This window comes from Tursiops truncatus, chromosome 1 (assembly GCF_011762595.2).
Source record: "Tursiops truncatus isolate mTurTru1 chromosome 1, mTurTru1.mat.Y, whole genome shotgun sequence".
Classification (NCBI taxonomy): Eukaryota; Metazoa; Chordata; class Mammalia; order Artiodactyla; family Delphinidae; genus Tursiops; species Tursiops truncatus.
The window spans coordinates 91789374-91807119 of NC_047034.1; positions in this window are offsets into that span (position 1 = coordinate 91789374).

A 17746-nucleotide genomic window follows, 5' to 3' on the forward strand; every position below is an offset into this window, starting at 1 on the left:
ATGATTTATGCAACACCATCAAAAGAATCAATGTCAAAATCATGGGAGTTCCAAAAAGAGATTGAAGGGAGATGAGGGCAGAAAGTTTATTTAAAAAAATAAAGTATGAGAACTTTCCAAACCTGGGGATGTTTATATATGAAGTTCAGGAAGCTAATAGATCACTTCATTATTCCAATCCAAAATGATCTTTTCCAAAACACATTATAATACAACTGTTAAAAATAAAAAAATGAGAATCCTAAAAGCAGCAAGAAAAAAAAAAATATTGTAACCTATAAAGGAATGCACATTAGGCTATTAGCAGATTTCTCAGCAGAAAATTTACAGACCAGGACAGAGTGAAATGGTTATCCAAAATGCTGAAAGAAAAAAAATGCCAGTCAAGAACACTCTATCTAGCAACTTTATCCTTGAAATATGAAACAGAAATAGAGACCTTCCTAGACAAACAAAAACTGAAGGAGCTTATCATCACTAGACCTGCCTTACAAGAAATGCTGAAAGGAAACAGAGCTAAAATGAACAGATCCTAGTTAGTAAGATGAAATCATAGGAAAGTAAACAACAAAAAGTAAAAGCAAAAGTAAATATAAAGTCAGATTCAGAAAACTCTAATTCTGAACTAGGATGGTGTGTCAACCTTTAACCATAATATAATGATTAAAGAAAAAGTGTATTAAAAAATAACTATAACTTCTATAATTTGTTAATAAGTACCTAACATAAAAAGAGATAAATTGTGACATTAAAAATGTAAAAGAAGGGGCAAGTAAAAGGGTAGAGTTTTTGTATGTAATCAAAGTTAAGTTGCTAACAATGTAAAATAGACTGCTATACCTATGAGATGTTTTATGTAAACTTTATAGCAACCACAAAACAAAAACCTACAGTAAATTCACAAAAGATAAAGAGAAAAGAATCATTTAAAGATTTACATTAATCCTTCACAAATTTTTTCAGAATATTGAAGAGGAAGGAACACTTTCAAATTCATTTTATGAAGGCAGCATTACCTTGATACCAAAGCCAGGTAAGGTCACTAAAAGAAAATTACAGACCAATATTCCTGATGAAGAGATATAAAAATTCTCAACAAAATATGAACAAACTGAATTCAACAGCACATTAAAAGGATCATACACAATGATAAAGTCAGATTTATCCCTGGAATGCAAGGCTGGTTCAGCACAATCAAATCAACAAATGTGATATACCACATTAATAAGATGAAAGATAAAAATCATATGATCATCTTAACAGATGAATAATTTCATCAGAACTTTCAAGTGTTGTGAACAAAGCATAATTGTGATTAAAAACTTATGGGAAATATTCAGGCTGAGTTGTGACCCAAAGGATATACCAAAATGCAATGAAATCCTTTTCAGATACGACAATCAAGGTTCTGGCTCTGATGGAGTTTATCTCTTATTGGGATTGTAGAAGATAAAAAAAAATTTTAAATGCAAATAATATCAGACAGTATTAAGAGGATAATGGGAAGCTACCTTAGTTCCTTAACAACTTTCTCTGAGAAGAATGGAATCTATATAAGTATCTTTAGCTGATTGAGAAGAATAATGCATATTTTACTTTTTTTATGTCTAATAAGTAACTGTAACTTATTATGCCACAAACAGAACTACTTGTTTCCCTAATACCAACTCTTTCCCAGTCTTCAATATCTTAATAAATAGAATCACTTTGCTATTTCTTATGCCCCAGACCTATGAATTAACCTTGATTTCCTTTTGACATAATTCAAAAGTGTAGCTTTTTCTCAGTATGACAATTATTTATTGACAGGTAGATAGTATAAATGATTTAGCATAAATAACTAGACCAAGTATGAAGCAGGATCTAAGAAATTTATATATATATATTTAATTTAATATGTAATTATTATATATTTCTCATCTTTCTATTATTCTCATTGATATGTATGACTATTCTTAACGTCAATACTAAACTCTCCTCTTTACTGTAACTTTACAGTAAATTTTGAAATTAGGAGGCATAAGTTCTCAAAATTTGATCTTCTTTTCCAAAAAATTTTAAGGATTTTTATGTACTTTACATTTACAGATTCATCAAGTTTTTTTTTTTTTTTTAACATCTTTATTGGGGTATAATTGCTTTACAATGGTGTGTTAGTTTCTGCTTTTAACAAAGTGAATCAGTCATACATAAACATATGTTCCCATATGTCTTCCCTGTTGCGTCTGCCTCCCCAGACTCATCAAGTTTTACAAGAAAATCTGTTAGAAATTTGCTTGGGATTGAATTTAATTTATTGAACAATTTGTGGTGAATTAACATCTTAGAAATAACTCGATCTTGTCTTTAAGAGAAATTCAGAGAACTTTTATGGGGTACACAACTTCCTTGAAAAACACAAATTATTAAAATTACTGAAGAAAATTGTGTAGACATACTTCTGTTAAAGTAATTGAATAGTAATTAATATATTCCCACAATGATTTTCTCAAGTTGTCTACCCCAACTAATTTATCAAATTTACTGGCATAATGTTAGTTGATACTTTTGTTATTCTTTAAAATCCTTTAAGATTTCTAGTGATACTCCTTTTTTTTTTTTCTGATTATGACAAATTTTGCTCTCTCTCTCTCTCTCTTTGGTAAGTTGTTATGGCTCTTGTTGAATTGACACTTTTATCATTATGAAATGTCCCTTCCTATCCCTAAAGAACCATAATTTGTTTGATATCAATATAGCCAGTCAGGCTTTCTTTCAGTTAATGCCTGTCTGATATATCTTATTCCATTCTTTTACTTTTAACCTATCTTTCTCTTATTATATAAAGTACATTTCTTGTAGACAAAATAGGATTGATTCTTTTAAAAGAATACAGTGTGACAAATTCTGTCTTATAGTTGGTGTGTTTAACCTATTTATAATTAATGCAGTCACCAACATGGTTGGATTTAAACGTACCATCATCTTGCTAATTGTTTTTGTCCCATTATTTTTCCCTCTCACTTTTTCTCCTTACCTTGTCTCCTTCTGGATTGCCATTTCAAAGAAGAATCAAATTTTATCATACTCACATGGTATTCCATTCCATATCTTGAATCAGATTCTCTCCAAAATGCTGTTCTTATAATTCCTTTCCTTTAATAATATATAATTATTTCACAGGCAAAAAACAAGCCTCCAGCTACGAATCCAGCTCATAGAAAATTTTCAGCCAATTCCTCAGGGTTTCCATACCTCAAATACTTGGAAATAACATGAGAAAGGATGTCAGAATTTTGGACAGCTTTTATTATTATACAAGGTTTTATTTGTTCTCATTGATATTTCACTGGTCTTTTATATTCCTTTTATAATATCTTTTAAGCCATAAACAAAAGATTAAAACTGTAATTAAAGCCATTATTACAATTCATGGCATGCTATTAGTAAGTCCTCAGAAGTCTTTAGTGGCTATCCAAATAACTAAGTTTGTACATGTTAAATTTATGCTGTGAGTAACTTTAAGGAACTTTGAATGCAGTAGAGTATATTGCACTCTCAAAAACAAAAGGCATTCAACTGAATCATAGCTTGATTTAAAGAACACAAATTTCTGACTTGTGTAATAAATAAATATGATTTGAAGGAATCAAGTATTTCCTATAGTAGAACACATTATAGTTAGTATGTTGAAATTGATGTTTGTGAATATATTTTTAGTCTCAAAAGACAATTATTACTTAAATTTCTAAAAAATGTGATTCTATTGATAATATAATTATGCAGCATGATAGGATTCACTTTAAGGCTATCAGCCCTTCCTTCACATTGGGCATGTCATAGCTCTTTACCAGTTATAGTCATGTTATAGCTCTTTACCAGTTATTTGTTTTCTCTTATTTTATTCATTTTGCTCATAATATTCTTGTTCATAATATAAATAAAACTGTATGCATTTATTTAATTTTATTTGGAGAAGGGTTATTTGTGTCATATGGTGTCTTGGTGCTTCAGAACTATTTTGGTTTATGGATGGACCTAGAGATTGTCATGCTGAGTGAAGTAAGTCAGAGAAAGATAAATATCATATGATACTGCTTATATGTGGAATCTAAAAAAATGGTACAAATGAACCTATTTACAAAATAGAAATTGAGTCACAGATGTAGAAAACAAACTTATTGTTACCAAGGGGGGATAAATTGGGAGATTGGGATTGACATATACACACTACTATATATAAAATATAACTAATAAGAACCTATTATATAGCACAGGGAACTCTATTTGGTGCTCTGTAATGACCTATGTGGGAATGGAGTCTAGAAGAGAGTGGATATATGTATATGTGTAACTGATTCACTTTGTTGTATAGCAGAAACTAACACAACATTGTAAATCAAGTATACACCAATAAAAAATTAATTTTAAAAAAAATTTTTAGGTTTAAATGCCAAATATATAATTAGAGTTAATCAATTAGTGCCTTTTACATTTAGTTCCTTTATTTTAAAATCAGCCTTATATCACACCATTTCAAAGAGTTGTGATGAAATTTGATGATATAATCCATATAAGGTCAACTAGTAGAATGCTAGGTGTTTTCTAAGTTTTCAATGAATGACAAATTTCAATGAATTTTATATTTTATTGATGCCAAACATGTATTTTTCACACTTTAGAAAATCTGAAACTGAGTTGTCTATTATAATTGATGTTTTTGATGCATCTTGAAATTATACTATTGACACCAAATTCACTAAACAGATTATCAGCATGCGTTAATGTTGTGTCATATCATTCTATATATTCTGTCAAATCTGTCAAAAGAATTATTTTAATAATTACAAAATAAAAATTTGGAGAAGACTGTATCATAGTTATATTGGCAGTTTCTTATTTAATGGTACATGAAATAATGGTGTGAATTATTTTTGACAGCAACTTTGATTAGATGAAATACAGTATTACTAATAACAGTTATACTACAATGTACAAAATACCTCTCCTTCTGTCAGAAAATACTTTTCTTAGTGAGAAGTTAATGGAAACCAACTATATCTAATAGTGTGCTGAGCACTGGCTGACAGTTTATCATAGTGGCTAGAGCCAGACAATCTGTACTGAAGTTTGAAATTCCCCTTCTTTAATTTCATAGCTGTGTGACCTTAGGAATGCTACTTAACTTCTATGTCTCAGTCCCTGATCTGTTAGAAGGTGAATAATAATTTTACTCACTATCATAAAGGGTTATGATAAGATTAAATAAAGTAAACCTATGTAAAACACATAGAATAGTGTATAGCTCATGTACTACACAATAAATGTTAGTTGTTATATATGTCATCCATTAAGGTAGAGATTTTAAATGCATAGTTTCTATTCATCTTAGATAAAATTCTGATGGCCTAATATTATCCTTGAGAAATGAAGTTTTATACCTTTCTTCTGTTGCTAGTCCTTAGTCAATATTAGTTGAATAATGTCTTGTATCTTTCTCTAGTACAGTGGAATCAAAATGAGGCATCTGAGGGTGTAAAATGGTAATTGTGCACTAGAAAAAAATATTTGGTTAGCAGTTGAACATTTTACTAGCATGTCTTTGAATCTATACCTTCTAAAAGATGCATATAATTGAGTTAAAATAATATTCTACTTCATTAATTAAAGGTGACACTTTGGAATTTCATTTGGTGAAATGTTTCACATGATTATGTCAGGATAAGTGAAATGAGTGTGTGCTCCTTATCTTCAAACTTTGTTTTAAATTTACTTTTTAAGTGGAAAGGAATACATGAAAGGCAGATTCTATACTTGTGTTTCTTTATATTTCTTTCACAGAGCAATAAATGAGACAAATCTGACTAAGGCAATTATTACTATAACAGGATGAAATGACACATATTTCTTAATTTATAAAGCAACCAAAGACCATGGATTTTTAAGAATATTTTGAAACAAATTTACCTGGTCATACTCATTTTAGTAGTTAAACACGCATCTGTGAAAAATAGTGACTATAGTGTACTGAGAATCAATGTTGTATCCTGGTTAAAAGGACTGTCAGATCATCCATTTTTTGAATCCACCTAAACGAAGAAAGTAGAGCATTATGTCGTAATTGTTTTGACAGGGCTGCTGTAATGTGGAAGATGTTTTGACAAAGCCCTTTCAATAATGTAAAACACAGTATTTTATCACCAAGTAGTCAGCACAAAAGGCATCTCTGACACATTTTCCCTGAGACTTGTTCTTTCCTGAATTTTAATTTTTGTAATGAGCCAGGGAAATGGGGTTATAATATAAATGATTAAGTGATATAAAATTGTAGAAACATAGAAAATATCTCTGTATTAGTTGTATAGATATACATATGTTAACTATAAACAAGAAGGAGAAATATAAATGTATACATGTAATAATTATACTTGTTGACTTAATCCAAAGGAAAGATATTGAACAGAGATCAGGTTTAAGGAAATTATGTACATGGGCACCAGCAAATGTGCTGTAGCCAGTTTTTTCTCATGCTTGTATTTCTCCAATCTGGATACAGAGTCCTGAAGAAATGATCTGATAAGTCTAGCTTGGGTCTCCCAGGACACCTAGTTAATAGAATAAAAAATGCTGTATACAATAGATTAGAGTCAATGCCCGCAAAGTTAACTAGGGTTGCTATAGAAAGGGGAAATAGATACTATGTAAGAAAACAAGCAAAGGACAACAACAGCAAAACACCACTGCAGTTCCTCAGCTTGCCCACAATTTAAAAAGCATAAATGAAATCAATGGTAGATATTACAATTCAAAAAAGCAAATGAATGAGCAACCAATAAAAAAGGTGATGTTCAAAATTAAGGTAACATGTAGTTTTTTCCTATTCTCTCTGAGCAAATAACCTTGCTTCTTCTTGACTCAGTGAAAAAGTAGGGCCATAAGCTATTCACTATCTCAACATCCTGTAACCAAAACATTAAACTGACCTACATCCCCACTGATCCTTTACTTCTTTCATCCTTGATAGGTAGCTCCTACACCATCTTGATTCTTTACTCTATCAACTGTCACCTCTTTTTCCCATATCTTTATCATTTTGCTCTCTGTTAGTATTTTATTAACACTTAAATGTATTTAAATAATGAGACTCCTGGAAAGCAGAATGGTGGGATAATAAACTGTCCACACTTGACTTACCAAATCAAAAGAATGAACAGAAAACAATAAAAGAAAATCTGTAGAAACTGCAAAATAGTGTTAACTCTATGTCATAAACTCTGAGACATTTTTGCCAATTAGGGTGCAGACTGGACTAATGAAAGGATGACACTAGAAGCCAAAACTTAATTTTCATTCCTGAAAAAGAACCACTAATAGGGCTTCCCCGGTGGCGCAGTGGTTGAGAGTCCACCTGCCGATGCAGGGGACACAGGTTCGTGACCCGGTCCCGGAAGATCCCACATGCCACGGAGTGGCTAGGCCCGTGAGCCATGCCTGCTGAGCCTGCACGTCTGGAGCCTGTGCTCCGCAACGGGAGAGGCCACAACAGTGAGAGGCCCGCGTACTGCAAAAAAGAACCACTAATAAACGATTTTGCATAATAAATCCAGTCAAAGCCAACAAATACAACAATTTAGAGGGCTGGTTTGAGGGACTGTTTCACTCCTGGTAGAGAAATGTGCATTTTAAATGGTGATTCTTTTTCCACTCTGGTTGCACAATAATCCTTGGTCATAATGATGGGATAGGAAGAAAAATTTGCAGAAACACTGAGACTTTTCTTGATTTGACTTGCTAAAACACAGGATGTTCATTTTTTGGAATTATATAACAGAGATTTTCTTAAACAGGTGATGGTTGGTGTAGCTATTATAATTATGAATTTAGGTGTAGACTTTACACCTCAAAAAGACTTAAAGAAATGAGATAAAGTCTCACCTAGAGCACTATGGTCTGAATGTGTACCCCACTCCCTAATTTCTGTGATGAAAATGTAATGCCCAAGGTGATAACATTAGGATGTGAGGCTTTGCGGAGATGATTAGGTCATGATGGTGGGGCCCTCATGAATGGCATTAGTGACCTTATAGAAGAGGATCCAGAGAGCTACTCACTCTTTTTCCCATGTGACAATATGACAAGTCTGAGACCTGAAAGAGAGCTCTCAGCCAATCATGCTGGCACCCTCATCTTGAACTTCTAGCTTCCTGAAATGTGAGGAATAAATTTCTGCTGTTTATAAGCTACCCAGTCTATGGTATTTTGTTATAGTATCCCAAACAATCTAAGACATAAATAAGGCAATTTAGTCTTTAGATAAGAAGAAATGAAAGAGGAAACCTCCTGTTGAAACAAAAGTAAAATTTCATGGCCTATCTATTAATAACAAAGGAAACATTCTATTTCTGCAATGAAGTTCAAAGGCAGGAAGTTTATTGTCAATCTGGGGTGTGTCAACTAAAGAAATACATTCTGTATTAAATATAGAATGAGTGTGCCTTATGCTTCTTAACAAAACCTTCCTGCTCCCAATGAGCACACTTAAAATAATTTAAAAATAGCATCAGTGCCAAAAATATTAATCTTAATGTGTTATTCAGACAGTGCCATCTCTGACACAATACTAATAATGAGAAAATTAGGTAAGAGGAAAGCTTGTAAGATTCATTGACTTTTCTGATATGTGGAAGTTTCTGATATATTCCCAAGAAAGTAAGTAAATATTTGGGAATATATATCTTCTACAATAGAGATTGTAGAATGTATTTTGGGGGAAAGTATCACTTTGAATAAAACAGTTACATTTTGGGAAGACAATAATTTTGAATGGAAAAAAAAACTCACACTTTCCCCCCCTACATTATCATTTTCCCCTCTCACTACACCAAAACAATCTTCTAAAATTATTATCTTCAATCTTTTATTTCATTAGTATTTCTAGGTGTATGTTATACAGTCATGGATTTCCCAAGATAACAAGAAAGAACAGAGTAAACATAATTCTAACATGCAATATAATGTAGCACTTAACTGGAGAAACAAGTCAGACAAATCTAAAATGGGAGCAAAATAACTTAATGATTAAAATGTTAAGTGTAAGTGAATTTTATGTGCATGAAAAATCAAACAAAGAGCTTCAAACTTCTGGCATACATACGCACTCCAAGAAAAGAGAGGAAATTCCCAAAAGTTAATATTGTGTAGTGAAATAATGCACAAACTGGAAAGAACCTAGCTGATCTCTTGATAAAGCTCTAAAACCAGCTTATAGATGCTATTCCTCATTGATCAGCTCAAATCCAACTGGATATATAGACCAAAGATTACATATCTATGAAATGTAACCGTCCCAATTTATATTTGACTAACTAATGCCTACAATTCTACAAATAAATCTTTATACTTTGAAGCCAGCCTTTGCTTAGTGTTACATTGCAATGAGGAGAAGAAACACTGTAGCAGTTATTTCTACCTTAGGTGGATAAGTTAAACAGAATATGAATTTTGTTAGAGGAGAGGAGAGAGCACATAAAGGTGATAGATATGGGAGGTGTATTTGTTTCCAAAGGTCTTTTGAACACCAAGTGAAAAATAAAGCTAAAAGGGCACACTTTAGGAAATTAAACAAGCCCCTTATCTGTTGTTTATATTGACTAAAGCCCAGCTCATCATTCATAAATTCAGGAATTTTTAAATGAGATTCAGGAAGTATAATATGAATGAACTTTTAGGATAATTGTGAGTAACTATATGTTCTAGAGATAGAGCTCTTATTCTCCATACACTGACTCAAGGGTTTCTAACAAAGAAAGGTAAATAAGCACTGGTTAAAGGGTTTGAAGAATCAAAATATTACATAATTTTACTCAAAAATATATCAAAAACTTTAAGCATGAACTACTATTAAAGTATTTAACAGCATTTAAATGGTAAAATGCTCAAAATAACACTTCATACAAATACAAAATAAACACTTCTAAATCACTTATTACCTCATTAAAAAGAGAACCAATAAGATAGTAAACTTAGGTGTTAGATGGGGCAGGGGTTATAGATTTCATCAGGAAAGGCATTTCGAGTTGAAGAAAAATCTGGTTAATGTCCTAGCAGCTAATACAACCATTACCTATAAAACTATTTTTTCTGCCTGACAAGAATAGTATCTCTACAGGACAAGATATACAAGTTACTATACCAACACACAGAATGAGGGTCTTCAATTAATAGCAAATATTAAAGTGAAACACAATTATATTCCTGTAGATAATTAGGTAGATATTTTAAGTAATGCTGAGACAGAAAATCCATCTATGCTCAGTATGACAGCAGAAGTACTTGCTGTATTCTCTTTTGCATTATTTGCAAGTTTTAAATAATTTCTCTTAACATTTTCTTTGATTATTCTTAATAAAATATATACTCTGATTAGGTGATGTTTAGTCTGAAGAAAACAGATCACATACATCATTTTTAAGAAATACTTGCCACATGCATTATTTTTAAAAGCATACCTTATTTTTAAAATAAATTTATTATTTTTATTTATTTTTGGCTGCATTGGGTCTCTGTTGCAGTGTGCAGGCTTCTCATTGAGGTGGCTTTTTCTCTTGTTGCAGAGCATGGGCTCTAGGTGTGTGGGCTTCAACAATTGTGCCATGCGGGCTCAGTACTTGTGGCTTGCAGGCTCTAGAGTGCAGGCTCAGTAGTTGTGGCACACGGGTTTAGTTGCTCCGCGGCATGTGGGATCATCCTGGTACAAGGCTTGAACACGTGTCCCCTGCATTGGCAGGTGGATTCTTAACCTCTGTGCCACCAGGGAAGCTCAGCTTATTTGATTTTAAATAAAATTATTTTCACATTATAAAATTATCTGATTCAGGTAGGACTGCTTATATATTTATATTCAATATGTATCATCAGGGGTTGGTAAACTATGATCTAATAAATTGGCCTCCTGAATTTGTAAATAAAGTTTTATTGGAAGGCATGCCATGCCCATTCATTTACATAATGTCTATAATTGTTCTGGAGTAGTCAAGAGTAGATTCTAATAGTTTCAAAAGAAACTGTATGGCCTACATACATAAGAGATGTACAATCTAGCCTGGGGGAAACACTCAGCAACTCCTAAAAGAATGGATTGGATCTAAGAGACTTTACATATTAAAACTTGGAAGTTATTCAATTTAAAAAAATAAAGTGAGGAAACCTGCACAAGCCTCTTAGATAGCCTCATCCAACAGAAGGCAGACAGCAGAAGCAAGAAGAAGTACAATCCTGCAGCCTGTGGAACAAAAACCACATTCACAGAAAGACAGACAAGATGAAAAGGCAGAGGGCTATGTACGAGATGAAGGAAGAAGATAAAGCCCCAGACAAATGACTAAATGAAGTGGAGATAGGCAACCTTCCAGAAAAAGAATTCAGAATAATGATAGTGTGAAGATGATCCAGGACCTTGGAAAAAGAATGGAGGCAAAGATGGAGAAGATGCAAGAAATGTTTAACAAAGACCCAGAAGAATTCAAGAACAAACAAACAGAGATGAACAACACAATAACTGAAATGAAAAATACACTAGAAGGAATCAATAGCAGAATAACTGAGGCAGAAGGACAGATAAGTGACCTGGAAGACAGAATGGTGGAATTCACTGCTGTGGAACAGAATAAACAAAAAAGAATGAAAAGAAATGAAGACAGCCTAAGAGACCTCTGGGACAACATTAAATGCAACAACATTCGCATTATAAGGGTCCCAGAAGGAGAAGAGAGAGAGAAAGGACCTGAGAAAATATTTGAAGAGATTATAGTCAAAAAACTCCCTAACATTGGAAAGGCAATAGCCACCCAAGTCCAGGAAGTGCAGAGAGTTCCAGGCAGGATAAAGCCAAGGAGAAACATGCTGAGACACATAGTAATCAAATTGGCAAAAATTAAAGACAAAGAAAAATTATTGAAAGCAGCAAGGGAAAAATGACAAATAATATACAAGTGAACTCCCATAAGATTAACAGCTGATTTCTCAGCAGAAACTCTACAAGCCAGAAGGGAGTGGCATGATATACTTAAAGTGATGAAAAGGAAGAAAGTACAACCAAGATTACTCTAGCCGGCAAGGATTTCATTCAGATTCGATGAAGAAACCAAAAGCTTTATGGACAAGCAAAAGCTAAGAGAATTACGCAGCACCAAACCAGCTTTACAACAAATGCTAAAGGAACTTCTCTAAGTGGGAAACACAAGAGAAGAAAAGGACCTACAAAAACAAACCCAAAACAGTTAAGAAAATGGTCATAGGAAAATACATATTGATAATTACCTTAAACGTGAATGGATTAAATGTTCCAACCAAAAGACACAAGCTTGCTGATGGATACAAAAACAAGAACCATATATATGCTGTCTACAAGACACCCACTTCAGACCTAGGGACACATACAGACTGAAAGTTAGGGGATGGAAAAAGATATTCCATGCAAATGGAAATCAAAAGAAAGCTGGAGTAGCAACACTCATATCAGATAAAATAGACTTTAAAATAAAGAATGTTATAAGAGACAAGGAAGGACACTACATAATGATCAAGGGATCAACCCAAGAAAATATATAACAATTATAAATATATATGCACCCAACATAGGAGCACCTCAATACATAAGGCTAACAGCTATAAAAGAGGAAATCAACAGTAACACAATAATAGTGGGGGACTTTAACACCTCACTTACACCAATAGACAGATCATCCAAACAGAAAATTAATGAGGAAACAGAAGCTTTAAATGACACAATAGACCAGATAGATTTAATTGATATTTATAGGACATTCCATCCAAAAACAGCAGATTACATCAAGTGCATATGGAACATTCTCCAGGATAGATCACATCTTGGGTCACATATCAAGCCTTGGTAAATTTAAGAAAATTGAAATCATATCAAGCATCTTTTCTGACCACAACGCTATGAGATTAGAAATCAATTACAGGGAAAAAATGTAAAAAACACACACACATGGAGGCTAAACAATACATTACTAAGTAACCAAGAGATCACTGAAGAAATCAAAGAGGAAATAAAAAAAATACCTAGAGACAAATGACAATGAAAACACGACAATCCAAAACCTGTGGGATTCAGCAAAAGCAGTTCTAAGAGGGAAGTTTATAGCTATACAAGGCTACCTCAAGAAACAAGAAAAATCTCAAATAAACAATCTAACCTTCCACCTAAAGGAACTAGAGAAAGAAGAAGAAACAAAACCCAAAGTTAGCAGAAGGAAAGAAATCATAAAGATCAGAGCAGAAATAAATGAAATAGAAACAAAGAAAACAATAGCAAAGATCAATAAAACTAAAAGCTGGTTCTTTGAAAAGATAAACAAAATTGATAAACCATTAGCCAGACTTATCAAGAAAAAGAGGGAGAGGACTCAAATCAATAAAACTAGAAATAAAAAAGGAGAAGTTACAACAGACACCACAGAAATACAAAGCATCCTAAGAGACTACTACAAGCAACTCTATGCCAATAAAATGGACAACCTGGGTGAAATGGACAAATTCTTAGAAAGGTATAACCTTCCAAGACTGAACCAGGAAGAAACAGAAAATATGAACAGACCAATTACAAGTAATGACTTTGAAACTGTGATTAAAAATCTTCCAACAAACTAAAGTCCAGCACCAGATGGCTTCACAGGTGAATTCTATCAAACATTTAGAAAAGAGCTAACACCCATCCTTCTCAAACTCTTCCAAAAAAATTGCAAAGGAATACTCCCAAACTCATTCTATGAGGCCAGCATCACCCTGATACAAAAACTAGACAAAGATAGTACCAAAAAATTAAATAAATAAATAAGTAAATAATAAAGCAATACTAAAAGTTTCTACCAAAACTATGAAGGAAATAAAAAGCAATTCAGACATTTTGAGAATAAGGCAACTTGTTACCAGCTTTAGATTGGACTTTAAAGAGTCTTAAGAGTTATTTCATATGGAACCTCATGGAATATAAAATCATGGGGTCATTTGGGCTTAGACCTGGTACTAAATTGCAGTTTTAGCTATTCAGTTTTTTGTTTGTTTGTTTGATTTTTGTTTGTTTTTGGTAATACATCCAGTTTCTTAAATAAAAAACCTAGGTTTTACCCTTGATTCATTTAAAATCATATCAAAGGGTCTAAAATATAGCTTTATCACTTAGATCTTTCTGAACTTCAGCGAACTATTCACTTTTTAAAAATTTCAGTTTGCTAAGCTCCATATTATGAATAAGATGTCTATATATGGGACAACATTATTGTGATGTTTGAAATTTTATAGTAAAGCACACAGTGAATCACAGAAAAAGAATGGTTAATGCTCATTATTCATTGCTTTTATTCAGTTATCCTGTCAAATGTAAATACTATGATACCTATTAAACACATCTTTTAAATCTCTAGAAGCTATCTGAATCTTAAATCTTACAGATACTACATTATATAAAGGATTCATCTTGTATGCTTGGGTTGCTACAATCTTTTAAAAACTTTAATTCTATAGTATTTTAAAAATATCTACAATCTACTCTGCAGACATAATAATACTTTAAAATACACAGGTCTTGCATATTGCCTTAACATATTTGCCTAGTGTTCTTCATTTAATTCTTATTGTTCCAAAGATAATATCCAAAGGACTGAATATGACTACAAGATTCTTCCATTATATAAATTACATCTCAAATGTATATCTCCAATTTGCTAAGAGTTGCTTTCTACAAGTCTCAAAGTTCCACAATCAACCAGATTCTTCTTCCAGCCCATAACAGTTTTCAAAGCTACTAAAAACAATCTGAGTTTCTATAACCTGAGTTCTTGCTTTTTGAATAGATAAAGACTATGAGAAGCTGGTAAATCTGGAAGTTGCTGCCTCTGTTATTTTTCTCCCCTATAGTGTTATGTCTAATTTTGTCCCATCTTGAGCTTATGGGTCTTTTAAGCAGTGAGTTGAATTCTAAGTAGTTAGATGACTGGAGAATCATATTTACTATTAACCAATTTTCAGTGGTCATATCTATATCACAGCTAATAAATTCTAATAAATTATATTTTATTCGATTTTATACCTTTGACAAATGGAATCATTTTTGGAGGAATATGAAGCAAATACTTTTTTAAAAATTTTATTTATTTTTTTATACAGCAGGTTCTTATTTGTCATCCATTTTATACATATTAGTGTATACATGTCAATCCCAATCTCCCAGTTCATCACACCACCACCCGCCCCCCACCACTCTCCCCTCTTGGTGTCCATACGTTTGTTCCCTACATCTGTGTCTCTATTTCTGCCCTGCAAACCGGTTCATCTGTACCATTTTTCTAGGTTCCACATATACACGTTAATATATGATATTTTTATTCTCTTTCTGACTTACTTCACTCTGTATGACAGTCTCTAGGTCCATCCACGTCTCTACAAATGACCCAATTTCATTCCTTCTTATGGCTGAGTAATACTCCATTGTACATATGTACCACATCTTCTTTATTCATTCATCTGTTGATGGGCATTTAGGTTGCTTCCATGACCTGGCTATTGTAAATAGTGCTGCAATGAACATTGGGGTGCATGTGTCTTTTTGAATTATGGTTTTCTCTGGGTATATGCCCAGTAGTGGGATTGCTGGGTCATATGGTAATTCTATTTTTAGTATCTTAAGGAACATCCATACTGTTCTCCATAGTGGCTGTATCAATTTACATTCCCACCAACAGTGCAAAAGGGTTCCCTTTTCTCCACACCCTCTCCAGCATTTGTTGTTTGCTGACTTTCTGATGATGCCCCATTCTAACTGGTGTGAAGTGATACCGCATTGTAGTTTTGATTTGCATTTCTCTAATAATTACTGATGCTGAGCAGCTTTTCATGTGCTTCTTCCCCATCTGTATGTTTTCTTTGGAGAAATGTCTATTTAGGTCTTCTGCCCAGTTTTTGACTGGGTGTTTGTTTTTTAAAATATTGAGCTGCATGAGCTATTTATATATTTTGGAGATTAATTCTTTGTCTGTTGATTCATTGAAGCAAATACTTCTTGATCTAATTAAAATGCCGAGTTTTCTCTGTTTGACAATGACATGGATCAGATAACCAAGACAAAGTAAAAATTTTAGAAATCACTTTGATTATGTTGATACAAACAAATGTAGAGTCTTTCTCAATATATTTTCTCTCTCACTTACCACAACTAATTAATCACCAGTTCTTCTCAAGTTGTCCTCCAAATATATCTCAACTTCACCCACTTTTTCCTGTCCCCAATGCTATCATCTACGTTACTATTCTTCAACAGGTTGGACCGTCTTATCTCCTTTATTGCCTGTTCTTTAAAGTTATTTACAAAAAAGACAGGGTGATTGTTTTGTTTTTATTTAAAGTACAGATCTGAACACATGATTCTCCTGCTTAAAATCTTCCAATGGTCCTCAACTATACATATAACAAAATCTCAAATTTTTAACCTAACCTATAAAGGCTGGCATATTCTGGCCTCTTCGTTCTTCTACAGATTTAGCTGAAGTCATTTAACCTTTACAATTAATGCTTTTGCGAGAAAAACAAAGAGGTTTTCATAAATGTCATTCATTTCTTAGGCTTACTGAAAGTGAAATAAGGAATCATACAAAAGGACAACAAGGGCAATTTAGAGTTATTGTGGTGTCCACAATTGTGACAAAGATGTTTTCTACCTGGGAAAATGTTAACACATGTAAAGTATTTAGAGCAGTGCTTGTAACTACCCAGTAGCTGTTAACTATTTTTAGTAGCAGTATTCTAGATATGCTCTTTCTATTCCTCCTAAATCTCTATTATTGGGTTTCTATTAAAATTTTTGTCAATAGCAACCACCAAGAAACATTTCCCTTATCCTGTTGATAATGTACAGAGGAAGAATGGCTAAATTAGAAGTGAGAGGGGCAGTCTCAGCATGCTCGGAGATAATGGAAATTTTTATGGTTAGAATTGATATTATGCTATAAAGGATTTTTGAAGACTAAAAAGAAACTATGCAACAATATAGAAAGTTTACTTGGGAAGGGATGAACAGTATGTGGAGTGATTTCAACTGATTTTACGTTTAGATCTAGGACATTCCTTCTTCCTTCTTAATAATACCTCTTAAATCAAGATTCTTAGAGTCACAGCAGGTTGCAGCTCTGTCCACCTAATGCCTCCCATGGGTTCAGTTGAGTTTAATTATTGCCTTTGAGTGGTAATGGTACTTTGCATGGCAAAAAGAAAAAAAAATGATCAAAAAATTGATCCCTGGTGTTTTGTAGTTACTACATTATCAAACCACAGAAAGGAAATCTAACTAGTTATTCAAAATAATAATTTTTTTCAAAGACACTGTTATTTGAAAAAAATATTAATGAGTGTAAAGGGCCACACTATTGCACTTCTTAAGAATTATTCATTTATTCTTTCTACACATATTGACTGAACATCCGACCAAAATGGTTATACATCTTATCACCTCAGGGAGCTTATAAACAAAGAGATAAAATTTGTACATAAATAACCACAAAATAAAACACTTTTGTGGTACTAAAATAACAATCATAAAACCAAAATAAGGTAATAAAATATCATCTGATTATAAATAAGAAAACTTAAAAGTTTAATTTTCATATGTTATTGAAGAATAACATAAAATAAAAATAATTAAAAAGAAATTATTACTTATAAAATCATGCAGATACCCATAGTCCAGGAATAA